General features: G+C 47.4%; 1 protein-coding gene across 1 annotated transcript in view; it reads right to left on the reverse strand.

Moving 5' to 3' along the window:
- LOC108932971 (carbohydrate sulfotransferase 8-like) overlaps positions 1-23,295 on the reverse strand; it is a 231,948-nt gene extending 208,653 nt beyond the window's left edge. The window contains exon 1 of the mRNA XM_018749711.2: positions 22,638-23,295. The gene's annotated coding sequence lies outside the window, so the exon portion shown is untranslated. The remainder of the gene's footprint in view (positions 1-22,637) is intronic.
- Between the last annotated feature and the right edge of the window lie 609 nt (positions 23,296-23,904).

Genomic DNA, 23,904 nt, shown 5'->3' on the forward strand with positions numbered 1-23,904 from the left:
CTTCCTGTTCATTCCCTCTTCAGACAACTTTATAAACTCAGTCATAATCCATGGCACTTAGTGTGTGACTGAGTGCTCCTGCAAAATGGCAGCTTCTCCAACAGAAATTATAAAAATATTGCATAGGAACCCTTCATCCATGTGTAGACTTCAGCCCTCTTCTCTGAACCAGTGCGGTATACAGTAACATCACAAAGTTCATGTGCGAACACTGTAGCTCTATAACTCGAAACAATGTTGTATAATAAATTACCTGATTGCCAACCAGTAGTGTGCCTGCATGTGGGAAACCTGTTGTCTTGCATCTTTTCATGAAGTTCAAGCGATTGGATCTGATAGATGTTTAATGAGCTGAAGGAGGACAAACTTTTATATACAGTGCTACTTGAAAGAATGTGAACTCTGTAGGGATTGTCTTTATTCTTAGGTAAAATATTAAAATAAACTTATAAAATCTAAATCTTAAATCTTAGAATAAACTTATAAAATGAACAAATGATTATGATTTACACACCTTATTCTAGTTACCTACTTGGTTTAACTAATGCAACTTAGGATTCACTTATTTTGTATCTGCACTATTTCTGTTTTTCCGCTATGATCACGATTTCCTCTAAAGCAACATATGGAATTGGTAAATACACATCTATTATGTCAGATGAGAATGACTGCTTATCATTAAATAACTATTTTGTGGTAAAACTAAGGGACACAACAGCTGAAAATACTTTCAAGCAGTGCTGTCTGTTAAAAATAGTAGCACAGCCTGTTGTGGTTTATTCCTTAGACAGAAATGATGCACATTTATTTTTTGACTTTATGTCATGTAGCTACAAAAATATATCAACACTGTTTCATACAATCAGAAAGAAAGAGTTTATGTGTGTACCAAGTTCTGCCATGTATTTGTTACAGGATAAAAAAGGTGAAAAAAAAAAGACACAAACAAAACTCAGTTCAAGGGTAAAGGCAGAAAAATGTTAATTCTCAGACTGCACAAAAAGTCTGATATATGGATATGTATAAAAGTGTATGATATATGGAAAAGAAAAAGTACAAAAGAAATGATCTGACAAATCAGAAAGCAACATAAAAGGAAAGAAAGAAAACTTTTCCACTCTAGTTAAACACAGCTGGTAAATTATATTAAGAAAAGCAGAGGCAACTTGTAGAGTAGTGTTTAGAGCTGCTGCCTTTGGACCTATAGGTTTGAATCCCCTCTAGTAATACCCTTAAGCAAGGTATTTAACCTAAATTACTCCAGGAAAATTACCCACATGTATAAATGGGAAAATAATTGTGAATAACTTTGGAGAGAGGTGAAATAAGTAAATTAATTTAGCAGACACTTTTCTCCAAAATGATATGGAGTGGTTATTAACTAGTATCTAGGAGAGACTTTTATCCAAGGTGACTTACAGCATTAGATATACTGTACTAAACTCCCTTCAGTCATTCATACATATATACATCATAAACACACACATACAGAATCACACAATAAGGGCAATTTACACTGACCAAAACACCTGAAACACAAATATTGGGAGTGGGAGGAAACTGTGGCACTGTGAGAGGAAAGCCAAGTGAACACGGGAAGAACATGCAAACCCCCGGGGGCCCCATCTGACATGGATTCAAGGCTCCAGCCCGTTAGTTGTGTGGCATCAGTGCTATTCGCTATACTGTCATGCTACCTTGTAAATACATCTAAAGCAGATTATCCTGATTTTTAACCTGCTTTTGCACAGAGAATTTGCAGTGGAGACAGGTTGTATGTGTGTGCATGTGTGTGTGAGTGTGTGTGTGTGTGTGTGCATCTTTTCATTCCACCTGCAAATTCCTGGTGACACAGCAAAATATGACAATGGAAACAGTTCTACCAGTTTGGGGCCTGGCCCGTCCATCTGCCCTGTAGAGCTGCCCACCAGGGGAATGTGCACTGCGCTCAGACAGCTGGCAAACTGCCTTGTGCCCAGCCCCTCCACAACTGCCACACCTGCCCAGGAGCTGCTTTGCGTTTGCCCTTAATTACAGACCCATGGCCTTGCTATAGCTTTTCCTATTAGGAAAACCACTGAAAAGCATTTACTGCAAAAGCCTTCTCCTGCTACACTTCCAGTGGGCTAGTGGAATTCTCGTTTATTTCAGAGTGGAAATTTCAGGTCAAGGCTTTAAGTGATTCTTCATCAAATAGGATGAGGAGGGCTGTGGAAGCCCTGAAGTGTCAAAGATTACTGTTTGTAAATAATTTATCTTGTCCAATGTAATAGATAATGTAAAATATTCATCAGCTAATGTGGACAAATAAAACTTTGGTTACATTTGAAGATGTAACTTAGAAGACTGAAAATGAATAATGCATAACTAATATGGTACCCAGCACAGGGCAGCGGGGTGTAACTCTTAATGAGAGAAAGCCTAGAAGGGCACTCATTAGCTCCAGATTGCAGGTCCACCACATCCACACACACATCTTTTTCTCAAATTGTCTCCCTTCCCTCTACTGGTGTCGCACATGTACTGATGTCTACTGTTAAATGTCAATGTTCCACCCAGACTTATTAAAAACTCCCCGTATTTACAACATTGACACTTTAAATAAACCATTTAGATATTTCAGACACACACACTGACTTCATACTTGGTCACACATTGACACAGTTAGCTGAAAGGTCTCCCAAGTTGAAGGAAACTGGTTTATATGGTGTTTGACTACAGTCTCAACCACAGGTCCTTTGGTGAAGTAAGGAATTCAGAGCACAACTGAAACTGTGAAGACCAACCGGCTGTCAAAACAGCTAAGGGTAAAGCAGTAGAAAGTCAGAGGCCATGAAGAGGGTATATAAATGTTCAAAGACTCTAAGTACCCCTCTGGGCACAGGCAAGACAATAGTTAAGTGCAAAGTAAATTACACCACACGCTCCCTAAATCAACTAGGAGTTTAGTGGATAGAGCTGTTGCCTTAGGACTTTGGTAATGGAGGTTTGAATCCCACATTCTGCTATTGTACCCTTGAGTACGAAGATTACCAATAACTTATACAGTAAAAATTATCCTGCTAGATAAATCAGTGAAGTGGTGTAAGTCATTTTGAAGAAAGGTGTCAGATAAACATAGATCAGACTGTGCCTCCACCCTTAGCAGGACCGTAGACATGCTGGTTTAGTGGTGTCATCGGAAGAACACTAGTGAGTTTGGAAAAACCACGCTGGTCAATGATTTAGAAAGTTTTTGTGAGTCCATCATGGTCATCTTGCAGAACTACACTACAGGACAGATAAGCAAGGGTGATTACCGAAAATGGTCTATTTTAATCCCACATTAGAAGTGCTTAAGTCACACTGCAAACATGTCAGAGCATTTTGTGCTTAGATTAAAAAAAATGTAAATTTTTAGCCTCAGTGAAAAGCTTTGGATGTAAGCCAAGCAGTACAGTGCAACACACAACTGACACCATGTTTAACAGCAATGACCTACTCAATGTGCTAAACCAACTAAGTATTTAACCATTTGGGTGAATACTGATAAAATCAACACATCTGAGTTTGTTGTTCTTCCCTAGTTTGGTACCTTTAAAATTGAAAGACATGCATTGTTTACATTATCATTCAGCAAGATTCAGCAAACTCCGGGCTGCAAGAGTTGATGATGGCGAAAATCCAAGACTTGCACGAACCTGGATGTCTACAAAGAACTCTTAGCTACTTTTCACTCTGCTGTATCCTCAGCTAAAACATCCTTCTTCCACAAAAAAATACAGTCTGCAACCAAAAAAGCACATAGACCCTTTGTCACATTGCCATCCTTACTCAGTCCTCCACCGCCTCCTCCTCTATCTTCTCTTACTGCTGATTACTTTGCTTTGTTTTTCAGAGACAAAGTCAACACAATCACGGACAAGTTCTCAGCATCTGCCTGCCCTGTTCGCGCGGGACCTCCCTGCGAAGTCATGCTCTCTGAATTCAAGCCCCTGTCAGAATCTGAAATCTCCGACCTCCTGCTGTTACACAGAGTCACCACCTGCTTGCTCGATCTGCAACCTTCCACCTTCATCTCCAAGATCATCAACTCCTCACTTTCCTCTAACTGCTTCCCATCTGCCTTCAAAACTGTCCTCATTTCACCTCTGGTAAAGAAACCCTCTCTGGATCCTGACTTAGTCCAAAACTACAGGCCAGTCTCCCTCCTTCCTTTCCTTTCAAAAACTAGAACGGGTGGCCTGTGATCAACTATCTGAATTCCTCACCCAGAACCATCTTCTCAATGGATATCAATCTGGATTCAAAGCTGGACACTCCAGTGAAACAGCACGCCTCGCAGCCTCCCTTTCCTCGATCCTCATCCTCCTTTACCTCTCTGCAGCATTCGACACTGTCAACCAACAGATTCTACTCTGCTCTCTTGGTCATCTTGGCATCAAAGGAACAGCACTAAAATGGTTTGAATCCTACCTGTCAGACAGATCCTACCAAGTGGTCTGGCAGGGCTCCGTTCTTCTCTGCAGGCTGTCTCAACTGGTGTCCCCCCCCCCGCCCCCGCCCCCCAGGGCTCAGTAGTGGGCCCTCTACTCTGCTCCATCTACACCTCTTTCCTCGGTCCTGTCATCACCTCCCATGGATTCAACTACCACTGCTACGCCAACGATACCCAACTCTTCCTCCGATTTCCACCTGGAGCATCAAACATTTCCACACACATCGCTGCCTGCCTTTTGGACATATCTGCATGGATGTCTGATAACCACTTAGAGCTAAACCTCTCCAAAACAGAAGTCCTTCACCTCCCAGCTGGCCTGTCTTTCTGTCATGAACTCTCTATCAAACTGGACAACTTACTCATTTTGCCTAACTCCTCAGCTAAGAGTCTGGGAGTGATGATCGACTCGAACTCAGACCTGCAGATATATCTTGCATAACATCCTCAGGATCTGTCCTTATCTAACAACAGACTCTGTGAAACTACTTGTCCAGGCTATGGTGAAATCCCACCTGGACTACTGAAACTCTCTCTCAGACCTCTACAGCTGATACAGAACACTACTGCACAAGTTGTGTTTGATCTGCCGAAGCGTTCCCCATGTATCTCCCCTCCTCGTCTCTCTGCATTGGCTTCCCATAGCTGCCTGGATCAAATTCAAGTTATGGTTATGGCCTACAAAAGCATCAATAGAACTGCTCCGAGATATCTACAAGACCTGATCATCGGCTACACCCCAGCCTCCACCTCTGCCCGCTTTGTGGTTCCACACACAAAAGGTCCAAAAGCAAAAGTACCAAAGGTTCTGGGTTCTGACTCTGATGTGGTGGAATGACCTCCCTCTCACCTTAGAACTGTTGAATTTCTGTTCACATTTAAAAAGGGTTTTAAAACTCACTTCTTCCAGACTCACTTTACCCATGGTCTTTTAAGTTCATGCAGAGAGTGTCCACAGCAAGGAGTCAAACAATACAGCTGAAACAGCATCTAACGAATCACGGAGTCCCTGTTTGATGTAAGTTCCATCCTGAACGTTTAGTCAGAGGGCACACCTATGTGTTGTGTATCGTGTAACATGTACTGCTTAGTTGCACCTGCTGATATTGATCAGCATTTCACTTGTTTGAAATGCCTGACAAAAAAACTAGTTGGTGCGGAAATTCCACAATTTAGAAGAGCGCATTAAAAATTTGATCTCTATCCGAGAAATGGAGAGTTGGCTGGACTCGGTGTATCCCAATGTCTCCAGGGTTTCAAACTCAGCATCAACACTTACAGGCCGCAGTACAGTTAATGAGAAGCTGGGTACACCGGACCGCTCTCTCAGCGACTGAGTTACTGTTAGAGGTAAGTCGAGTAAAGCTAAGGCCTAAGGCACAGGTTCCTGGTTCTGGTTCTTCCGTCCAAAGCAAAAATATTCAGCTCTAGCAATTTGCCTAATAGTAATAATGTGCTTATTCTGGGAGATTCACACACACACACACACACACACACACACACACACACATTTTCAGAACCGCTTGTCCCATACAGGGTCGCGGGGGAACCGGAGCCTACCCAGCAACACAGGGCGTAAGGCCGTGAGGGGGAGGGGACACACCCAGGACGGGACGCCAGTCCGCCGCAAGGCACCCCAAGCGGGACTCGAACCCCAGACCCCCCAGAGAGCAGGACTGTGGTCCAACCCACTGCGCCACCGCACCCCCTCCTCTGGGAGATTCAGCTATCCGAAATATTAAGGTTTGGGGGCCTGGGAATCAAAGTATAAAGGTGAAGTGTTTCCCTCACGCACGTGTCCAACATCAAGACCCGTGTCAGTTCCCTGGCTGATAATGCAGTGTCAATTTATGGGGCATTTTGGCAGTAATGATATAATGATATTAATTATATCAGTGACGAGGACGGGAGACAGGAGGTAGGGTTTGGACCCAAGTGTGGGCAAGTTTATTTCCATGCCGAAAAGCAAGAGTAAACAGAGATTGAGGTCGGGGACAGGCGAGGGTCTTCTGAGGTGCAGATGTTGTCAAAGGCCAGAAGAATCAGGAACTATAAACAGGGAACAGGGTACTGGAAAACAGAATACTGACTGCACAGGCCAAGTAGGTGGGTGTGGTAGATTCCACAACCCTGTGCTGCGGCGGCACTGCCTTTATACCTGGCTGTGCTGATTAGCAACAGGTGCTGTCGTTTGGCTTACGGATGTGACATTTTTCCCCGCCCTACGGGCAGCTCCAGCCACCTTCCTGGGCAGGCACCCCCTGGATCGGGGTGCCGGGCAATCCAGATGGTCCCTGTGAAAAGCCAAGATTAGCGTCAGGTCTAGGATGTCCTTTACCGGCATCCAGCAGCGCTCTTCCAGGCCATACCCCTGCCAATACACCAGAAATTGCATGTGGCCATGACAGTGTTGGGAGTCCAAAGCTCCCGCACTGCATATGGTGGGGCACCATCTACCTGTACCGGTGGAGGAGGCCCCGAGACCTGAGGGACTTGGAGGTGGGACACTTTATAAGGTTTGAGAAGGGAGACATGAAGGACAGACCCGGAGAGACGGGGCAGGCACAAACAGTAAGTGACTGGGTTGTCCTAACAGATGATCCTGTAGGGGCCAACATAACGCGGGCTGAGCTTCCAGGATGGGAGTAATAATTTCAGGTCTCTGGTGGACAACCAGATTCACTGGCCCGGCCGGAAGGAGATGGGGTGATGGTAATGATCGGCCTGCTGCTTGTACCAGTGCACGCTTCGGCACAGACGAGCAGTCACTGCTCGCCATGTCTCCTTACGGTTCCAGTACCAGGCGTCTACAGCTGGGACTTCAGTGCGCTCAGGGTGCCGCGGGAATAGGGGAGGCTGATAACTTAGGATACACTGAAATAGGGTGATTCTGGTAGAGATGTGTGGGAGCCAATTATGGGCGTATTCCGCCTAGGCTAGAAACTGAGCCCATTGTTGTTGTTTCAGGCCGCAGTAGCTCCATAAAAATCTACCCAAGTCCTGGTGTAGTCTCTCCACCTGTCCGTTGGCCTGTGGATGGTAACCTGATGTCAAACTTACCGACACTCCCAATTTCCTCCAGAATGCCTTCCACAACCGCAGCGTGAGCTGCGGGCCTCTATCAGACACTATGTCCTCCAGGAGACCATAGAGGCAGGAAACATGACCTCCACTGTCTCCAAGGCAGACAGGAGTTGGGGTAAACGTATTAACCGACAGGCCTTTGAAAACCAATCAAGGATGGTAAGGATGACGGTATTACTTTGGGACACTGGGAGTTCCACTAAGAAGTCGATCAATATGTGAGACCAGGACTGCGTCGATACTGGTAGGGGCTCGAGCCATGGGCTCCTGGTCTGAGGTCCGAGCCTGAGCACACATTTCACAGGCCTGTACATACTCCTGTACATCCTCCCAGATGGACGGCCACCAGCACCGCCCTTGGAGAAGGGAGAGGCTCCGTTAGTGGCTCGGGTGTCCTGCCATTGGAGAGTTGTGCGCCCACTGAAGGAGAGAGGGTCAGAGACTGACAGGAACATAGTCCTTACCTGCCAGTTTGTTCGCTGGCCTGGGATCTCCTTCTTGGGCCATGCAGAGCTCCTGCTGAAATTACCATCAGATCGGGGCCACCACCAACCATTCAGGTAAAATGAGTTTGGGTAACCTCGAGCCTGGATTTTTATCGTAGACTCGTAACAGGGCATTGTCCTTGGTGTTCTTCGTGCCTGGCATATGAAGACACTGTGAACCTGAACTAGGTAAAGAACAGTGCCCAGCGTGCCTGGCGTGGATTCACACGCTGCGCTGTCTGCAAGTACTCAAGGTTCCGGTGGTCCATGAGCACGAGGAAAGGGTGCTTGGCGCCCTCTAACCAGTGTTGCCACTCTTCCAGGGCTAACTTGATAGCCAGCAGTTCATGGTTACCAATGTCATAATTACGCTCTGCCAGAGTCAACTTACGTGAGAAATACACACAGGGGTGGAGTTTTGGTGGGGTACCCTGTCTTTGGGACAGAATTGCGCCAACTCCTACCTCCACAACAAACTACTTCCACCACAAACAGGAGCAAGGGGTCTGGATGTCATAGGATCAGCACCGTTGTGAACCGTTTCTTGAGTGTCTGGAAGGCCTTCAGTGTGTCCAACCGTCCACACCAGTCTTGTTCCCTTTCCCCACAACAGAGTCGTAAGTGGGGTAGCGACCAAGCTGGAATCTCTGATAAACCTGCAGTAAAAATTTGCTACTTCAAAAAAAACACTGCAGGGACTTCATGGACATGGGTCGGGGCCAGTGCAGCACTGTTTGGACTTTCTCGGACTCCGTCAGCCCTCAAGGTGAACCCGAGGAAGGTGACCTGCTTCTCATGGAATAAGCATTCCCCCCCTTTACATAGAGACGGCTCTCTAGCAGTCTCCGCAGAACCTATGGCACCAATCGCACATGGTGATCCATTGACCCCCAACACATGGCAAATAAACACCTGGAACATTGACAGTATGTTGAATAGGCCGAACGCCATGACCGTATACTCGTTGTGACGCAGGAAGGTGCTAAATGCGGTTTTCCGCTCGTCACCCTCCCGGATTCGGACCAGATTGTAAGTGCTGCGCAGGTCCAGCTTAGTGAATACCGATGCTCTGTGGACCTGTTCCAGTGAAGCGGTGATGAGAGACAGGGGATGCAGGTATCTTATGGTGACTGCATTTAAGCCGCGGTAGTCAATACTGCCACGCCCACACCTCCGAGCCGACACGGAACACCTGGGACGCAACGCAGACTGGGGCATAAAAGGCTGCGTTAGACCAGCAGCTGATGCGGAACCTTGTTCAGCATTCTCATTTGCAACCTCCTAGCTAATTCCTGTTCCCGAACACCTTCCCCGATCCCGTCCCTTCTTCCCACGATCCTGTACCTCTTTATGATCATCGACCTCTTGCCTGTGTACCGACCTCGCCTTTTGGATTCTCCCTGTTACGACGTTCGCACCTCGAAGACCCATCGCCTGTTCTCTGACCTCCTCTCTTGGATTTCCCCGAATACTCCACGTCTACCGCTCTGCACTTGGGCCCGCCGCTTCCTTCCAGACCCAGCCATGACAGAAGGTTCCGCCGAGTATACAGACCCAGCGGAGCTGAACCGTCTACAGGCGGAGTTGGGCTCTCGCGAAGCACGCTTGGCCGGTATGGAACAGACACTCCACAACCTCATCACCTCCTACAACCAGGTGGTAAGCGTGCTGAATACGCCGCGGGTGCTCACACAGCCCATTGAGAAACACGCAGCCGGTCCTGCAGCGCCTGACTCGTCGAACGGAACTCCGTCTCTAGCACGCGGTTTCCACTTGTCTCCCCCGACCCGCTTTGACAGGACCCCAGCGCAATGTGAAGGTTTCTTGTTTCAATGTGAACTCGTTTTTTCCAGTATGCCCTTTGTTTACAGCACCGAACAGAGCCGGATCACCTACATCCTCTCTCTGCTCATGGGCAGAGCGCTTGATTGGGCGACAGCACTCTGGACAAATGGCATTCCGAGGAGAAAGATGGACCCTAGATCGGTTCATAGAAACCGCTGTTGCCTTAGATCACCAGATCAGAACCCAGGAACCAGCCTCAGAACCTGCCCCAGAAAAATGCTGTCCCGCTCAGGAGGAAGCAAAGCCAATACGGCTGGGGCTTGGGCGCCTGTTCCTCACAGAATGGCAGCGAAGACTGCAAAAACACCTATGTCTTTACTGCGGTGACCCTGGTCACTTCCGTCTCCAGTGCCCTGTCCGCCCTGAGGACAAGGTGAGTGGCACCCTATGTTGTAACCGCCTCGTGGTACCCGTTATGTTAACCTGGGGTGCAGGACAGGTAAAGACGCAAGCAATGCTGGATTCGGGAGCAGCAGGGTGCTTCATGGACTTTGGTTTTGCTTGGAATCATGGTATCCTTTCCAAACCCATTGGGAGGTGTCTCAAAGTGAAAGCTCTAGATGGCCAGCCCCTCGGGAAGGTTTTGTGGACCACCAGACAGCCCCTGTAACTGTGAGTGTGGGTGTATGTCATAAAGAGATGTTGAGTTTCTATTTGATTACTTCTCTGGAGTTTCCCCTGATTCTAGGGTTCCCTTGGCTCTCCCAGCATGACCCGGTTTTTCAGTGGAGTACTGGGCAGTTGGTGGCTTGGGGAACCCAATGTGAGAGGACATGCCTAAAGCTACCCTGCCGAGCTACGTCCATAGAAGTCTCAGAATCTGCCCTACAGGTGCCAGTTCCTCCCGAGTATCAGGACCTTGCTGAGGTTTTCAGCAAAAGACACGCATCCGAGCTACCACCGCATCGCCCGTGGGACTGTGCAATTGATCTCCTGCCAGGTACCACGCCTCCTCGTAGTCGCATTTATCCCTTGTCCAGACCCGAGCAATTAGCCCTCCAGATCTATATCACCGAAGCCTTAGAAACAGGAATCATATGGCTATCCACGTCCCCCGCGTCTGCCGGGTTTTTCTTCATCAAAAAGAAAGATGGGGGGCTACGCCCCTGTATTGACTATCGGGGGCTGAATAGCATTTGCGTGAAATATCCACACCCTCTGCCTTTGATCACAGCTGCCCTTGAGAACATCCAGCAGGCGCAATGGTTCACGAAGCTAGACCTGAGAAGTGCATACAATTTAGTTCGTATCCGGGAGGGTGATGAATGGAAGACTGCTTTCAGTACCACCCTGGGTCATTACGAATACCTGGTTATGCCTTTTGGTCTTGCGAACGCACCCAGTGTCTTTCAGGCGTTTGTAAATCATGTGCTCGGGGACATGATCAACAATGGTGTCCTGGTATATCTTGACGGTATCCTGATTTATTCTGATACGTTGGCCAGGCATGTACTGACAGTCCGACAGGTGCTCCAGAGACTTATATGTGAAGTTGGAGAAGTGTGAATTCCACAAGCAGCAAGTCTTCTTGGGGTTCATACTCACCCGAGACGGCATTGCTATGGATCCTGGTAAGGTCCAGACCATCCAGCAATGGACTCGCCCGACCACCACTAAGGCTCTCCAGCGATTTTTGGGGTTCTCCAATTTTTACCGCTGGTGCATCAGGAACTTCAGCATGATCGTCGCACCACTGACAGCGCTTACAGCGAGTAAAACCCCTCATCTCCCGTGGAACCAAGAAGCTCAACGAGCCTTCGAGACCCTCAAACACAAGTTTTCTACAGCCCCCATCCTGCATCAACCCGACCCAGAGTTGCCATTCGTGGTTGAGGTGGACGCCCTTTCCCGGCTTCATGACGAAATGCAGGAGAAACCGGAACCAGACTACATTCTGCCCAGATTCTGCTTTGTGGCACTTGTTCAGTGGGACTTCACCCAGGACCTGGCCCAAGCACAACAAGCAGACCCCGAACCACCAGGTAAACCTTCCGGAAAACAATACGTTCCCCCAGGTCTGAGAACCACACTCCTACAATGGGCCCATGACCATCCAGCCGCGGTGCACCCAGGGTTTGGGAAGACCCAGGCAAGAATACAGCAGCTCTACCGGTGGCCGTCCCTCCGGGAGGATGTACAGGACTATATCAGGGCGTGTCCAGTCTGTGCTCAGTCCAAGGCTTCAAATCAGAGTCCAGCGGGGCTCCTGGAACCCCTGCCAGTACCCAACCGTCCCTGGACGCACCTAGCATTAGACTTCTTGGTGGACCTCCTTCTGTCCGAGGGTAAGACCTCCATATCGATCGATTTTCCAAGGGCTGTCGCTTGATTCCTCTGCCCAAGCTCCCCTCCGCTTTGGAGACCGCAGAGTTGCTGTTTCATCATGTATTCCGGCTCTATGGTATACCTGAAGACATAGTGTCCGACCGGGGTCCTCAGTTCACATCGCGGGTCTGGAGGGCTTTTTGGAAAAAACTCGGAGTCACGGTGAGTATGACATCGGGATACCACCCTCAAGCCAATGGGCAGGTAGAACGGCTACAGCAAGATATCGGTCGGTACCTCAGAAGCTACTGTCTTGAACACCCAACTCAGCGGGTTCGACATCTTCCGTGGGCAGAATATGCCCACAATACGCTCACCCATACTTCTACAGGTGTCTCCCCGTTCCAGTGCATCCTAGGGTGCCAGCCGCCGCTGTTCCCATGGCAACCGAGATCCAGCGACGTGCCAGCTGTGGACTCTTGGTACTGGACCAGCAGCGAGGTATGGGCAGCTGTCAGACGACACCTCCTTGAATCGCAAAACCGTATCAAGCATCAAGCAGATCAACATCGGCGGCACCTCTCCCTCACACCAGGACAGAGGGTATGGCTATCAACCCGGGGTCTCCAAGGACCCTACATGTCGAAGAAACTCAGCCCAAGGTACATAGGACCCTTTAAGATTACCCGCAAAGTAACCCCGGTCTCGTATCGCCTGCAACTGCCCCAACACCTACGAACACATCCAACGTTCCATGTGTCTTTCCTCAAGCCCTTGGCCACCTCACTACACCAGCCAGCTACCGCGCCTCCAGCTCCAATACTCCTGCCCGACGGTGGCACACCCGCTTATGCTGTACGGGCACTCCTGGATTCCCGACGCCATGGAGGGGTCCTTCAGTATCTGGTAGATTGGGAAGGATACGGGCCTGAGGAACGTTGCTGGGTGGCAGCACGGGACATCCTAGATCCGAGCCTCATCGCCGACTTCCACAGGAGTCATCCGGACCGGCCCACACCCCGGCCTGGAGGCCGTCCCCCTGGTCGCCCTCAGGTGTTCGGGGCTGCTCCTCGGGGGGGGGGGGGGGGGGTACTGCCACGCCCACACCTCCAAGCCGACATGGAACACCTGGGATGCAACGCAGACTGGGGCATAAAAGGCTGCGTCAGACCAGTAGCTGATGCGGAACCTTGTTCAGCATTCTCATTTGCGACCTCCTAGCTAATTCCTGTTCCCGAACGCCTTCCCCAATCCCGTCCCTTCTTCCCACGATCCTGTACCTCTTTATGATCATCGACCTCTTGCCTGTGTACCGACCTCGCCTTTTGGATTCTCCCTGTTACGACGTTTGCACCTCGAAGACCCATCGCCTGTTCTCTGACCTCCTCTCTTGGATTTCCCCGAATACTCCACGTCTACCGCTCTGCACTTGGGTCCGCCGCTTCCTTCCAGACCCAGCTATGACAAATACAGGGAAGTAGCCTTCCATCTTTTTTCGCTATAAAAAAAGAACCTGGCGGCTGCTGGAGAAGTGGACGACTGAATGATCTCGGAAGCCAAGGCCTCAGTCACGTACTCCTGCAATGCCCTCTACTCGGGTAATGACAACGAATCGATTCTACCCCGAAGGGGAGAGGTGCCCGGCAACAGATCAATCGCACAATCCCAGGAGCAATGCGGGGGGTAGAGTGGCCGCTTTGCTCTTACTAAAGACTTCTCCGAGGTCCTGATATTCCGCAGGGATATTGAAAGTCTCAGTGGTGTCAGGGCTCTTCACGGAGGTGGCCTGACAGGGAAGGGCTAAGCAAGTGTTTGTGCACTGTGGTCCCCATGCCACCATCTCCCCCAAGTTTCAGGAAAAAAACTAGGTCATGCTTGGCTAGCCATGTGAACCTCAGTATTAACCGCGAGTCAGGGGCCCTGATCAGAAAAAACGTGAGATCCTCTGTATGGCATACCCCCACTCATACTTGTGAGGACACAGTCTGCCTCTCAACTACTCCCAAGACCAACAGCTGCCCACCCAGGGCAATAGTCTGCAGAGCTACACAAGCACTCTTGCACCAGGATGCCCTGCCATTGAGCAAAGGCTGCATCCATAAAGCAGCTGGCTGCCCCTGAATCTATCAAAGTGCGTGCCTGTACCCAGGTGGCCCCTCCAGGACACTTCTATTGGCACCGTCAACTGGGTTTTGGAGCGGCGTAGGGCACTCACTTCAGCTCCCTGGCAGGGGTTCCTGGAGGGCCGTGTAGCGGGGCAGTCTGCTCTGAAGTCCCCGGACTCTCCGCAGTACAGGCAGAGGTGGCCTTGGAGCCTTCTCTGCCTCTCTTCGGGGGTCAGACATCCTTGTCCCAGTTGCATTGGCTCTGGAGCCTCCTGGTTTTCAGGGGTTACCAAAAGGGGTAGCCTGAGGCGTGGCAGTTGGTCTTGTGCTAGATTATCAATGATGACCGCAGTTTCTATGAAGGGGTCCAAAGTCCAATCTTTGCCCAGTAAGCCAATTTGGCCTGGATCCGTGGGTGTAACTTGCTCCTGAAGGACGCCAGAAGGGCGGCTTGGTTCCAGTCACTCTGCTCCACCAGGGTCCAGAATTCTAGGGAATACGTTGCTACGGTCCGACTGCCCTGCTGTATCGTCATCAGGTGGTCGCTGGCTGCGTGAGCAGAGAGCATGTGGTCAAACACCTCCTGGAATTGCTTCCAGAATCTCTCCTACGTGATGGGGTAATGTTTGTGCCAAATGGCTGTGGCCCAGTCAAGCATGGGTTCAGTTAAAAAAGATATAATATGTTATTCGGCTGGCGTCCATCTGATATACGTGAGGCTGCCTCGCAAAGACAAGTTCACATTGAAGGAGGAACTCTCCCGGCATTTATCAGGAAACCTGCCATACCTTTCAGGTATGGCCAACCGGGGGTCTGTCACCGGCGAGATCGTGGCAGCCTCTGATGATGTGGAGAGCGCTGCCAGAGTGGGAACTGGGGCTTCCACTGCAGCCGACGCAGTCGCAATGGCGGATGCTTGGCGGGTCCTGGGACCTGCTGCACTGACACCAGACCCTGTAGAGTTTTCAGCATCTGCCGTAAGTTCTGATCATAGGAGCCTAGCACGAGCCCCTATGCAGGCACCACCTTTGGCAGGCACTCCAACTCCACTGGGTCCATAAATGGCAGAATCTTCTGTCAGTGACTAGGACAGGAGACAAGAGGTAGGGTTTGGACCCAGGTGCAGGTGCGTTTATATCCGTGCCAAAAGAACAAGAGCAAACAGAGTCTGAGATCAGGGACAGGCAAGGGTCTTCCAAGGCGCGAACGTCATTTCCTGGGCAAAGCAATATTCAGTAGACAGGTGAACAAGCCGAGGTCAAAAGCCAGGAGAATCAGGAACTATAATCAGGGAATAAGGTACTGGGAAACAGAACACAATGCACGAGCTAAGGAGATGGGCATCGTAGATTCTGCAACCCTGTGCCATGGCAGCACTGCCTTTATACCTGGCCATGCTGATTAGCAACAAGTTTGGTTTCCTGGCTTGCAGATGTGGGCGTGACACATTACAAGCAGTCTGGGATGTTAAAGAGCCACTTTATTTCAATGTGTAATAAAGTCAGAAAAAAACATCGGAATCTAAAAGTGTCTGGTCTGTTACCCAGACTCTTCATGGGGGACATAGTGTACAGTAGACTGGTTTCCTTTAACAGGTGGTTGGAGATGTGGTGCCACTCTAATCGCAAATCATTCGTTAATAACTGGGGTGATTTCTGGGAAAGACCCAGGTTTTTCACATGTGATGGTATACACCTCAACTGAAGGGGGTCATTTGTTCTGTCCCAGAACTTAGCTTGCAAGTTGCAGGACTGGCTTAGCCATGGGTCATCTCCTTTAGCAGCTGTGTGTATTGATGGGTCTGCTACTTGTTCTGGTACCACTTGTCATTTCTCATGTTTTGGGGTTTCTAGTGCCGTGTCCAGTGTGGGCCTCAAAAGTTCAAATAAAACTGTTAATTGCAGCCAAAAAATACAAACTATTATAAAACCACGGCGTTTAACTAGATGGAGTGATTGCACCAGAAACCTTAAATACATTAAACTCTCAACTTACCACCAAAGCCAACCAGTAGTCTAAAATGCTGTCTGTTAAATATTCACTCACTAACAAGTAAAATTGCTTTAGTAAACTACTTAATATTAAGTTATTAGTCTGATCTCTTCTCTTTTACCGAAACATGGCTCGCTGAATCCAATATGATTCTGCTAATAGAAGCCAATCCAAGAGGATATAATTATTTCCATAAATCCTACTCTGTACATCGTGGAGGCGGAGTCTGTGATCTTTTCAAAAATAGATTACAAATAACACCCAGAAATCATGATAATTTTGCCTTGTTTGAAATTCTACTAGATTTGAAGTCAGAACCCAATATAATTAAGTTTCTTACTGCCCACCTGGACCGTACTTTTTTCTTGAGGAATTTAGTAACTTTATAACTGATTTAGTCATTACTTATGACAAAAATTATCTTGATGAGTGATTTCAATATTCATATAGATGTGTTGTGAGATACTCTCACCAATAGTTTTATGTCTGTTAAATTCTGTCTGTTTTACTCAAATTATTAATGGGCGTAGGCTCATTCCCATGAGTCAAACCATTTACAAGTGGGTTAACTCGTATTTAGCTAACTGTAAACAATTTGTTTTGAAATCTGATGACTGCCCCCCTCCATCTCAACTACAGGTCAACATGGTGTGCCTGAGGGCTCTGTGTAAGGTAAATTATTGTTCTCACTCTATATATTACCATTGGCTGATATTATTCGCAAACTGTTTGCTCTGTAAATGTTATTTATTTAATCTGTAATTCTGTGTCAGCTGTTTGTTTGTCTGTAAATACTGAAGGCACCAAGAACCACAGCAAATTGCTTGTGTGCGTTAGCACACTGACCAACAAATCTCATTTTAATTCTTATTATGAAACTTAATGTAAGTTTCCACTCATATATCAATGACATATGTTTCGTTTAACCCTGATGATCCATCATATGTGGTGTCTTTATCTAACTGTTTTCCCAATATAAACTATGGATAAATGGAGTAAAAATGTTTTATCTCTGAATGCCAGTAAAACAGAGGTACTTGTGGTGGGTGGTGATACCAAAACTTAAAACACAGTTACACCATTCTTTACCACAAATGGTATAAGCTTCAAGCATACAATTGTGTTAAGCATCTGAGTGTCTTGTTGGATGGAAAGCTATCATTTGTGTTTCATGTTAATTCTTTGACTAGGTCATTCTTCCTTCAGTTCAGAAACATAGCTAAATTAAGACGATTCGGGCAAGATGACAAGAAACTGATTCATGCTTTTGTTTCAACTAGGCTAGACTATTGTAATGCTTTATTATTGGGTTGTCCATACCAGACTGTATCCAGAATACAGTTGGTACAGAATGCTGCTGCGAGAATGGTTACTAGAACTAGGAAGTATGACAAACACCGGTACTGAAATTGCTGCATTGGCTCCCAGTTACATTTACAGTTGATTTTAAAATCCTACTTCTGACCTATAAGGCAGTACATGGCATTGCTCTGGTTTACCTTTGTGAGATTATTGATTCTTACTTTCCAAGACTACATCTTTGTCGACTGGATGCGGCTTACCTTAAAGTACCTGTGATCAATAAGACCTCAGAAGGAGGGCGCTCCTGTCACAGCCCCCAGGGATAATACCCCTACAGGCCAGAGGAGGCACCACTCAGTGCCGCTAGCCCAGACCCATGCACCTGTTCACAATCAGAGTTGCTGAGGTGTAAAAGGAGCAAGTGGTGGAGGGCAGGTTGTAGATTCTTAATCAGTGTTTTTGATTGTGCTCTCTTACTGATCAGTAGTTCCCTGTTCCCATAGCTTGTTCCATAGGTGTTTATGTTCCAGTCCCGAATGTCCGTCCTGTCTACTCCTGCCTCTTGTTCTCCAGTCCTAGTCCAGTGTTTCATTCCGGTATCTTGTCACGTTTCCGTGTTCCAGTCCTACTCACAGGTTCACTTTTCACTTCCATCTGTGTGCAAGTACACTGTGTCTTTGTCTTTCAGATACCTGTTGCTTACCAAGATCTATTAGAAATGGTTAGTAAATACAAAGCTGCAGCTTTCCCCCTACATCGGGGATGAGATTATGCGATTGACCTGTTGCTAGGAACATCACCCCTAAACGTCGGGTATACCCTTTGTCATTGCCAAAACAGAAAGCAAAGGAAGAATACATGTCAGAGGCCTTAGCATCTAGAATTATCCAGCCATCTATTTCACCAGCATCAGCTGGGTTTTCTTCATTGAAAACAAGGATGGGGGTCTACGCCCATGCATCAATTATAGGAGTCTGAATGAGATCATAGTCAAGTAGTGTTATCTCTTACCTTTCATAAGAGCAGCTTCAGAACATATTTACGGGATCACTATCTTCTCCAAGATAGATTTATGTACCGCATATAATCTGGTCCAAATACAAAGGGTGTGAGTGGAAGATCGCATTTACCAGGGCATTGTGCCATTATGTGTACCTCGTTATACCTTTCCGTTTAGTGAATGCTCCCTCTGTATTTTAGGCATTTGTCAACCATGTTATGGGGGACCTTATCAATAAGTGCATCCTGATTTATCTGGATGACATTCTTATTTTTTCTCAATCAGAGGGGAAACGGGGGGGCTGCCCCCCCCCCCCCCAGACCACACCCCAGCAGATCAAGCTAGCACACCTGCCAGGAGTTAAGGGCAAGTATAAAGGCAACAACACCACACCACTAATATTGTGGAATCTTATTGAGACAACTGCCTAACCTGTGATAGCGCCTCCTCCTGTTCGTGTTCCTGCTCCTACTCACGCACCAGCTCCCACACCTGCTCTAGTGGTTTGGCCTGTGCTCCAACTTTCAACATGGATTTTGGATTCTCCTCTGTGCGCCCTTGGCTGGATTGTGGATTTGACATACGAAAAGACACTACCACTATTCCAACTCTATTCAATAGAACCCAAGCTTGGGTCCTACCTTTCATCCTCCCAAGTCCTCTGTTCATTACAGCCAGCAGCCTGGCTGGCCAGCTGGGCAGAAATCAATGTGTCATCTCATTTTCCATCAGTATTTGCCTACACACTGTCAGTGACATTTACTAATCTAGTTAAGCGGCAGCTTCTTGGACAGGTTATTGTTAGGTTGAAAGACACAGCAGAGTCAGACATGAACTAAGTGCTACTCAACACAGTGGCCCAGTTGGTGTCTAAAACGCACAAGTTACAACAGTAATAGCCTTTCAAAAAGCCACACACAACTATACTGTAACCGGAATATTAGCAACTTCACTTACATCAACAGCAGTTTGCTTTTCTGGGATTCTGATTCTGGGTATTTGACCACTGTGACCCCGATCAGGACAAGTGTTTAATGAAAGTGAGCCAGTGCTTGCATATGGTACTTGCAATAAATGTATTACTTTATGTTAAAACTTCTTACTTTTTAAATGTATTAAATTCTTTAATGTTTAAAGAAACATAAAAAATGTATAAATCTCTCCTTTGTGACCTTCCTGCTACTGCCATCAAACCTCTGCAGCTTCTACAGAATGCTGCTGCACGAGTTGTGTTTGATTTGCCAAAGCGTTCCCATGTATCTCCTCTACTCATTTCTCTCCACTGGCTTCCTACAGCTGCCAGAATCTAATTCAAGACCCTGGTTACTGTCTACATCAGTAGAATGAAAAAAAAAAAATTGGTGGGAGGGTATCGGGATTTGTCTATCCTGTGTTTTATGCACCTACTCGATTGATGAACCTCGGTGCAGCAAATAGTAGGTAACGAACTAGGTTTGCTTGAGACATTCATGTCTGCAACTGTGTCTCTTTCTCTTAATGTAATCCATAAATTGTACTTTTGCTGAGATGTACGTCGCTTTGGACAAAAGTGTCCGCTAAATGAATAAATGTAAATGTAAATGTAGAACTGCTCCCAGCTATTTACAAGACGTAATGAACCGCTACACCCCAGCCAGACCCCTTTGTTCGTCTACTTCAGCTTGCTTGGTGGTCCCATACACAAAAGGTAAAGCTTGGAGGTTCTCGGTTCTGGCTCCGTTGTGGTGGAATGACCTTCCCCTGTCACTCAGAACTGCGAAAACTCTGTCTGTATTCAAGAAGGGTCTGAAAACTCATCATTCCCAGATCCACTTCGCCAAAGATCTTTCTACCTCATTTACGGTGTAATTGTTCACACATCGTAACTTCATGAGCATCCCCTGATACAACCTTTATTCAGCCACTACACCGCCATTGTACTTGCTTATTTGTGTATCTTTGATATTTTAAAAAAAAATGGTGGGAGGGTATCAGGATTTGTCTATTCTGTGTTTTATGCACCTACTCGAACAATGAACCTTGGTGCAGCAAGTGTTGGGTAACAAACTAGGTTTGCTTGAAACTTTCATGCAGCTATGTCTCTTTCTCTTAATGTAATGCATAAATTGTACTTTTGGTGAGATGTACGTCGCTTTGGACAAAAGCGTTTGCTAAATGAATAAATGTAAATGTAAATATGTCAGGAATACGATGGCCACCTACTACCTATTTCTAAATACTAAGGAACACGAAAAACTTGGATACGCAAAAATAAATAGGTAAACAAACGAATAAGTAATAATTATTTTTCTTTAATATCTCCACAGGTATATTATAAACCCCTTTAATTAGTCACATTAATAATAAATAAAAGGACAGACTGTCATTTTAAATTGAGAATACATGCAGAGTTTTCACTGAAGGATTATACTAGTTTCTAAGTGATTTGTGTGTGTTTTTTTCTTACTTTGTACTACAGTCTGAAAGCATGACTTTTAAAAGGTAAAATATTTTATGATACTTTATGACAGAGACCAGTCCATCGTCGGCAACCTGTCACTGAAGTACAGGTTAAAATAAAAACAAATTAACCGTCAGTAACGTACCGGCTGATTTAGAATTAGAAAGAAGGAACAGAAAAGTGTTTAGGAAATGATCGGAGGCGCATTTCTGTCTCTGCGCGGCTCACATTTTAGCTTCGCACGAGACAGGCTCTATATTCAAGTCAGTTATGATACCAAAGAATCAACGATCAGAAAGTTTAGCTCGTTTTTCAAACCCCAAGCAGTCAGTGAAGAGCGAAAGAGCTCAAAATTAACCAGCTCCAACTAAATCCCAATTCAGCACAAGAGCCAGAAAGCGGGGGTGAAGCGCGCAGCGGGGTGGTGTTCTGAGTGCGAATTCCACACACTGCCAGGCAGGTGCGCCGCCACCACCACCGTCCGGGGGGCAAAGATATGAGCCACAGCAGTCAGATGAGCTTCCAGAGAGCAGCCCACAGAAGCGCTCGCGGACACACAGGAAGAAATTAAGATCGGGAGCGCGTGCGCCATAGCAGGTCGCAGCGCTCCACATCCACCTGTAAAGCAAGCGCTCCGCTTACACCCTCCCGACGTGCGTACAGTAATTCATAAAGCGTTCATAAAAAAGGTTTGTTAAACTTTGACACTAGCTGTCTTTTGCGATACTTGCTCTGAAACTTCATTACATTTGTTTTGGGACTGTTCATATTTACATTTCATATGTTCTGGGAAGACCTTGGCTTGGGGTTAGGGTGCACACACAGTAATTCAATAATGTTTTGCACAAATGATGAGGATATACTGCTTGATTATTATGATACTGACAGGAAGACAGAAATATTACTTTTTGTTTAATCTTCTTGTTTTTCTAGCGAAGTACCATATTCATGGGAGGCGCGGTGGCGCACCGGGTTTGACCGGCTCCTGCTCGCTGGTGGGTCTGGGGTTCGAGTCTCGCTTGGGGTGCCTTGTGACGAACTGGCGTCCCCGTCCTGGGTGTGTCCCCTCGCGCCCTGTGTTGCCGGGTTAGGCTCTAGGCTGCCGCGACCCCGCTTAGGACAAGTGGTTTCATACAAGAGCGTGTGTGTGTGTGAGAGTACCATATCCATGAAAGTAAATTTCGTGGTTAAACCTCTGTTGCTCTTCAGGTAATGTCAGCAGTGTATCAATTCTGTATTGGGTTCCAGTAAAGACTACTGATTTTTTTCAAACAAATTTCGAACGTTTTATGTAATTTGTGTTTTCCCCTGGTATTTGTTCTGATCTGCGCAGAGTTTGTACACTATTTATTTTTTCTTTTGTGGACATATTGCCACAAAAAAACGTAAAAACAAGCATGAGTACAAATCGGGCGAACCGATTGCCGCTGGTGAGACTATGAGGGCACTTTCCTCTGTAGCGAGGATGCTCACACTGACTGCAGATCACAAATTGACCCCCCAGGACGGTTTGACCGCCTTTACCACGCCCGTACTCACACCGAGGAGCTTGCGCACAGGTACGCCCAGGTTCGAAAAGCCAGGTAGAAAGCCGCGATGCGTTGAAGCATCTCAGGAGGACAAACAGGGATGAATAACTTACCTTTGGCTTGGTACCAGCTGGGATAGAAACGGGAGTGAGCGCGCTCTCCGGACGAATCTTAGTGGAGAGCACCGTTCGAGCAACTCTCGCCCACCTCCAGAAAGTAACTCAGACTGGACCATGAAAACATCGGCCTCTGTGGGGGATCTGCCCTACAGGGCGCACTGCCGCGGACCCCCTGTGCGTCTACGATCCACCAGGATGGCAAAGTTTGCCCACGGTCCGCTAGACGACAATGTACAGTTCCGCTCCGCTCCGCGCATCCTGGGGACGGTCTCCAGGGGAACGGACGATGCTGCTCACAACGCCTCCGGGCAACCAGCGCAAAAATAGTAACCGCAGCTTCAGGGGGGCTCTGGAAAATCCTGATGATTTTAAAAGATTCGGGTTAAAGAAAACACCGTGAGCTCCTCCCGACCGCCATCGCGTTCCGAGGGAGTGCTGCTTAAGAAGGAAGGAGCCCGAAGTGCGCGAGTCGGCGGTCTGCCCTCCTTTGTCGCCGAACGCCCGGCTTCAGGTGCGGAGATGGTCCGAAGCTGCATGCCAGAGAATCCACGAAGCGCGTTGAATCGTGTGTGGAGAAGGACGCGAAACCATGTGTGCGACTGTGTGTGTGTGCGTGAGGGAGCGTGGGCGTGTGTGCTGTCAGCGGAGCAGAGCAGCGCGCTTCTCTGTAGCCTGTTTTACTTTGGGAAGCTCTTGCGCTTATACTGGGAGCCCTCGCCTTCTTCTCACGTGCATGAGCTGTTGACTGTATTATTATTATTATTATTATTATTATTATTATTATTATTATTATGAAAAGGGTTTTGAATGCACTGACAGAATGAACTGACGAGTAACCTCATGCACTTTTTTAAATGTAGACAAACGTAGGACCACCCCGCGTCACGACAATACGGACAGAAAAGTTCTCACGAAGAAACGACGTATTAACGGGGACATATTTTCCCAGTGTTGCGAATGTGAACGATCAGTGCCCAAAGCCACACATCATTAAGACCAAATATTTTCAAGTGAAAAGTATATGGGATGCTTCAAGCAGACCTCTCTCACACACATACACACACACACAGAAACTGCATATTATAATTTATCCCAAGTGGGGTCGTGGCAAGCTGGAACCAAGGGCACAAGGCTGGAGGGAGAGGGGACACACCCAGGACAAGACACCAGTCCATTGCAGGGCAGGGCGGGACTTGAACCCCCAACCCACCAGCAAGTAGGCACAGGCCAAACCTGCTGCGCCAATGCACCCCCAAGCCAA

The sequence above is a fragment of the Scleropages formosus genome, chromosome 5, assembly GCF_900964775.1.
Source record: "Scleropages formosus chromosome 5, fSclFor1.1, whole genome shotgun sequence".
NCBI lineage: Eukaryota > Metazoa > Chordata > Actinopteri > Osteoglossiformes > Osteoglossidae > Scleropages > Scleropages formosus.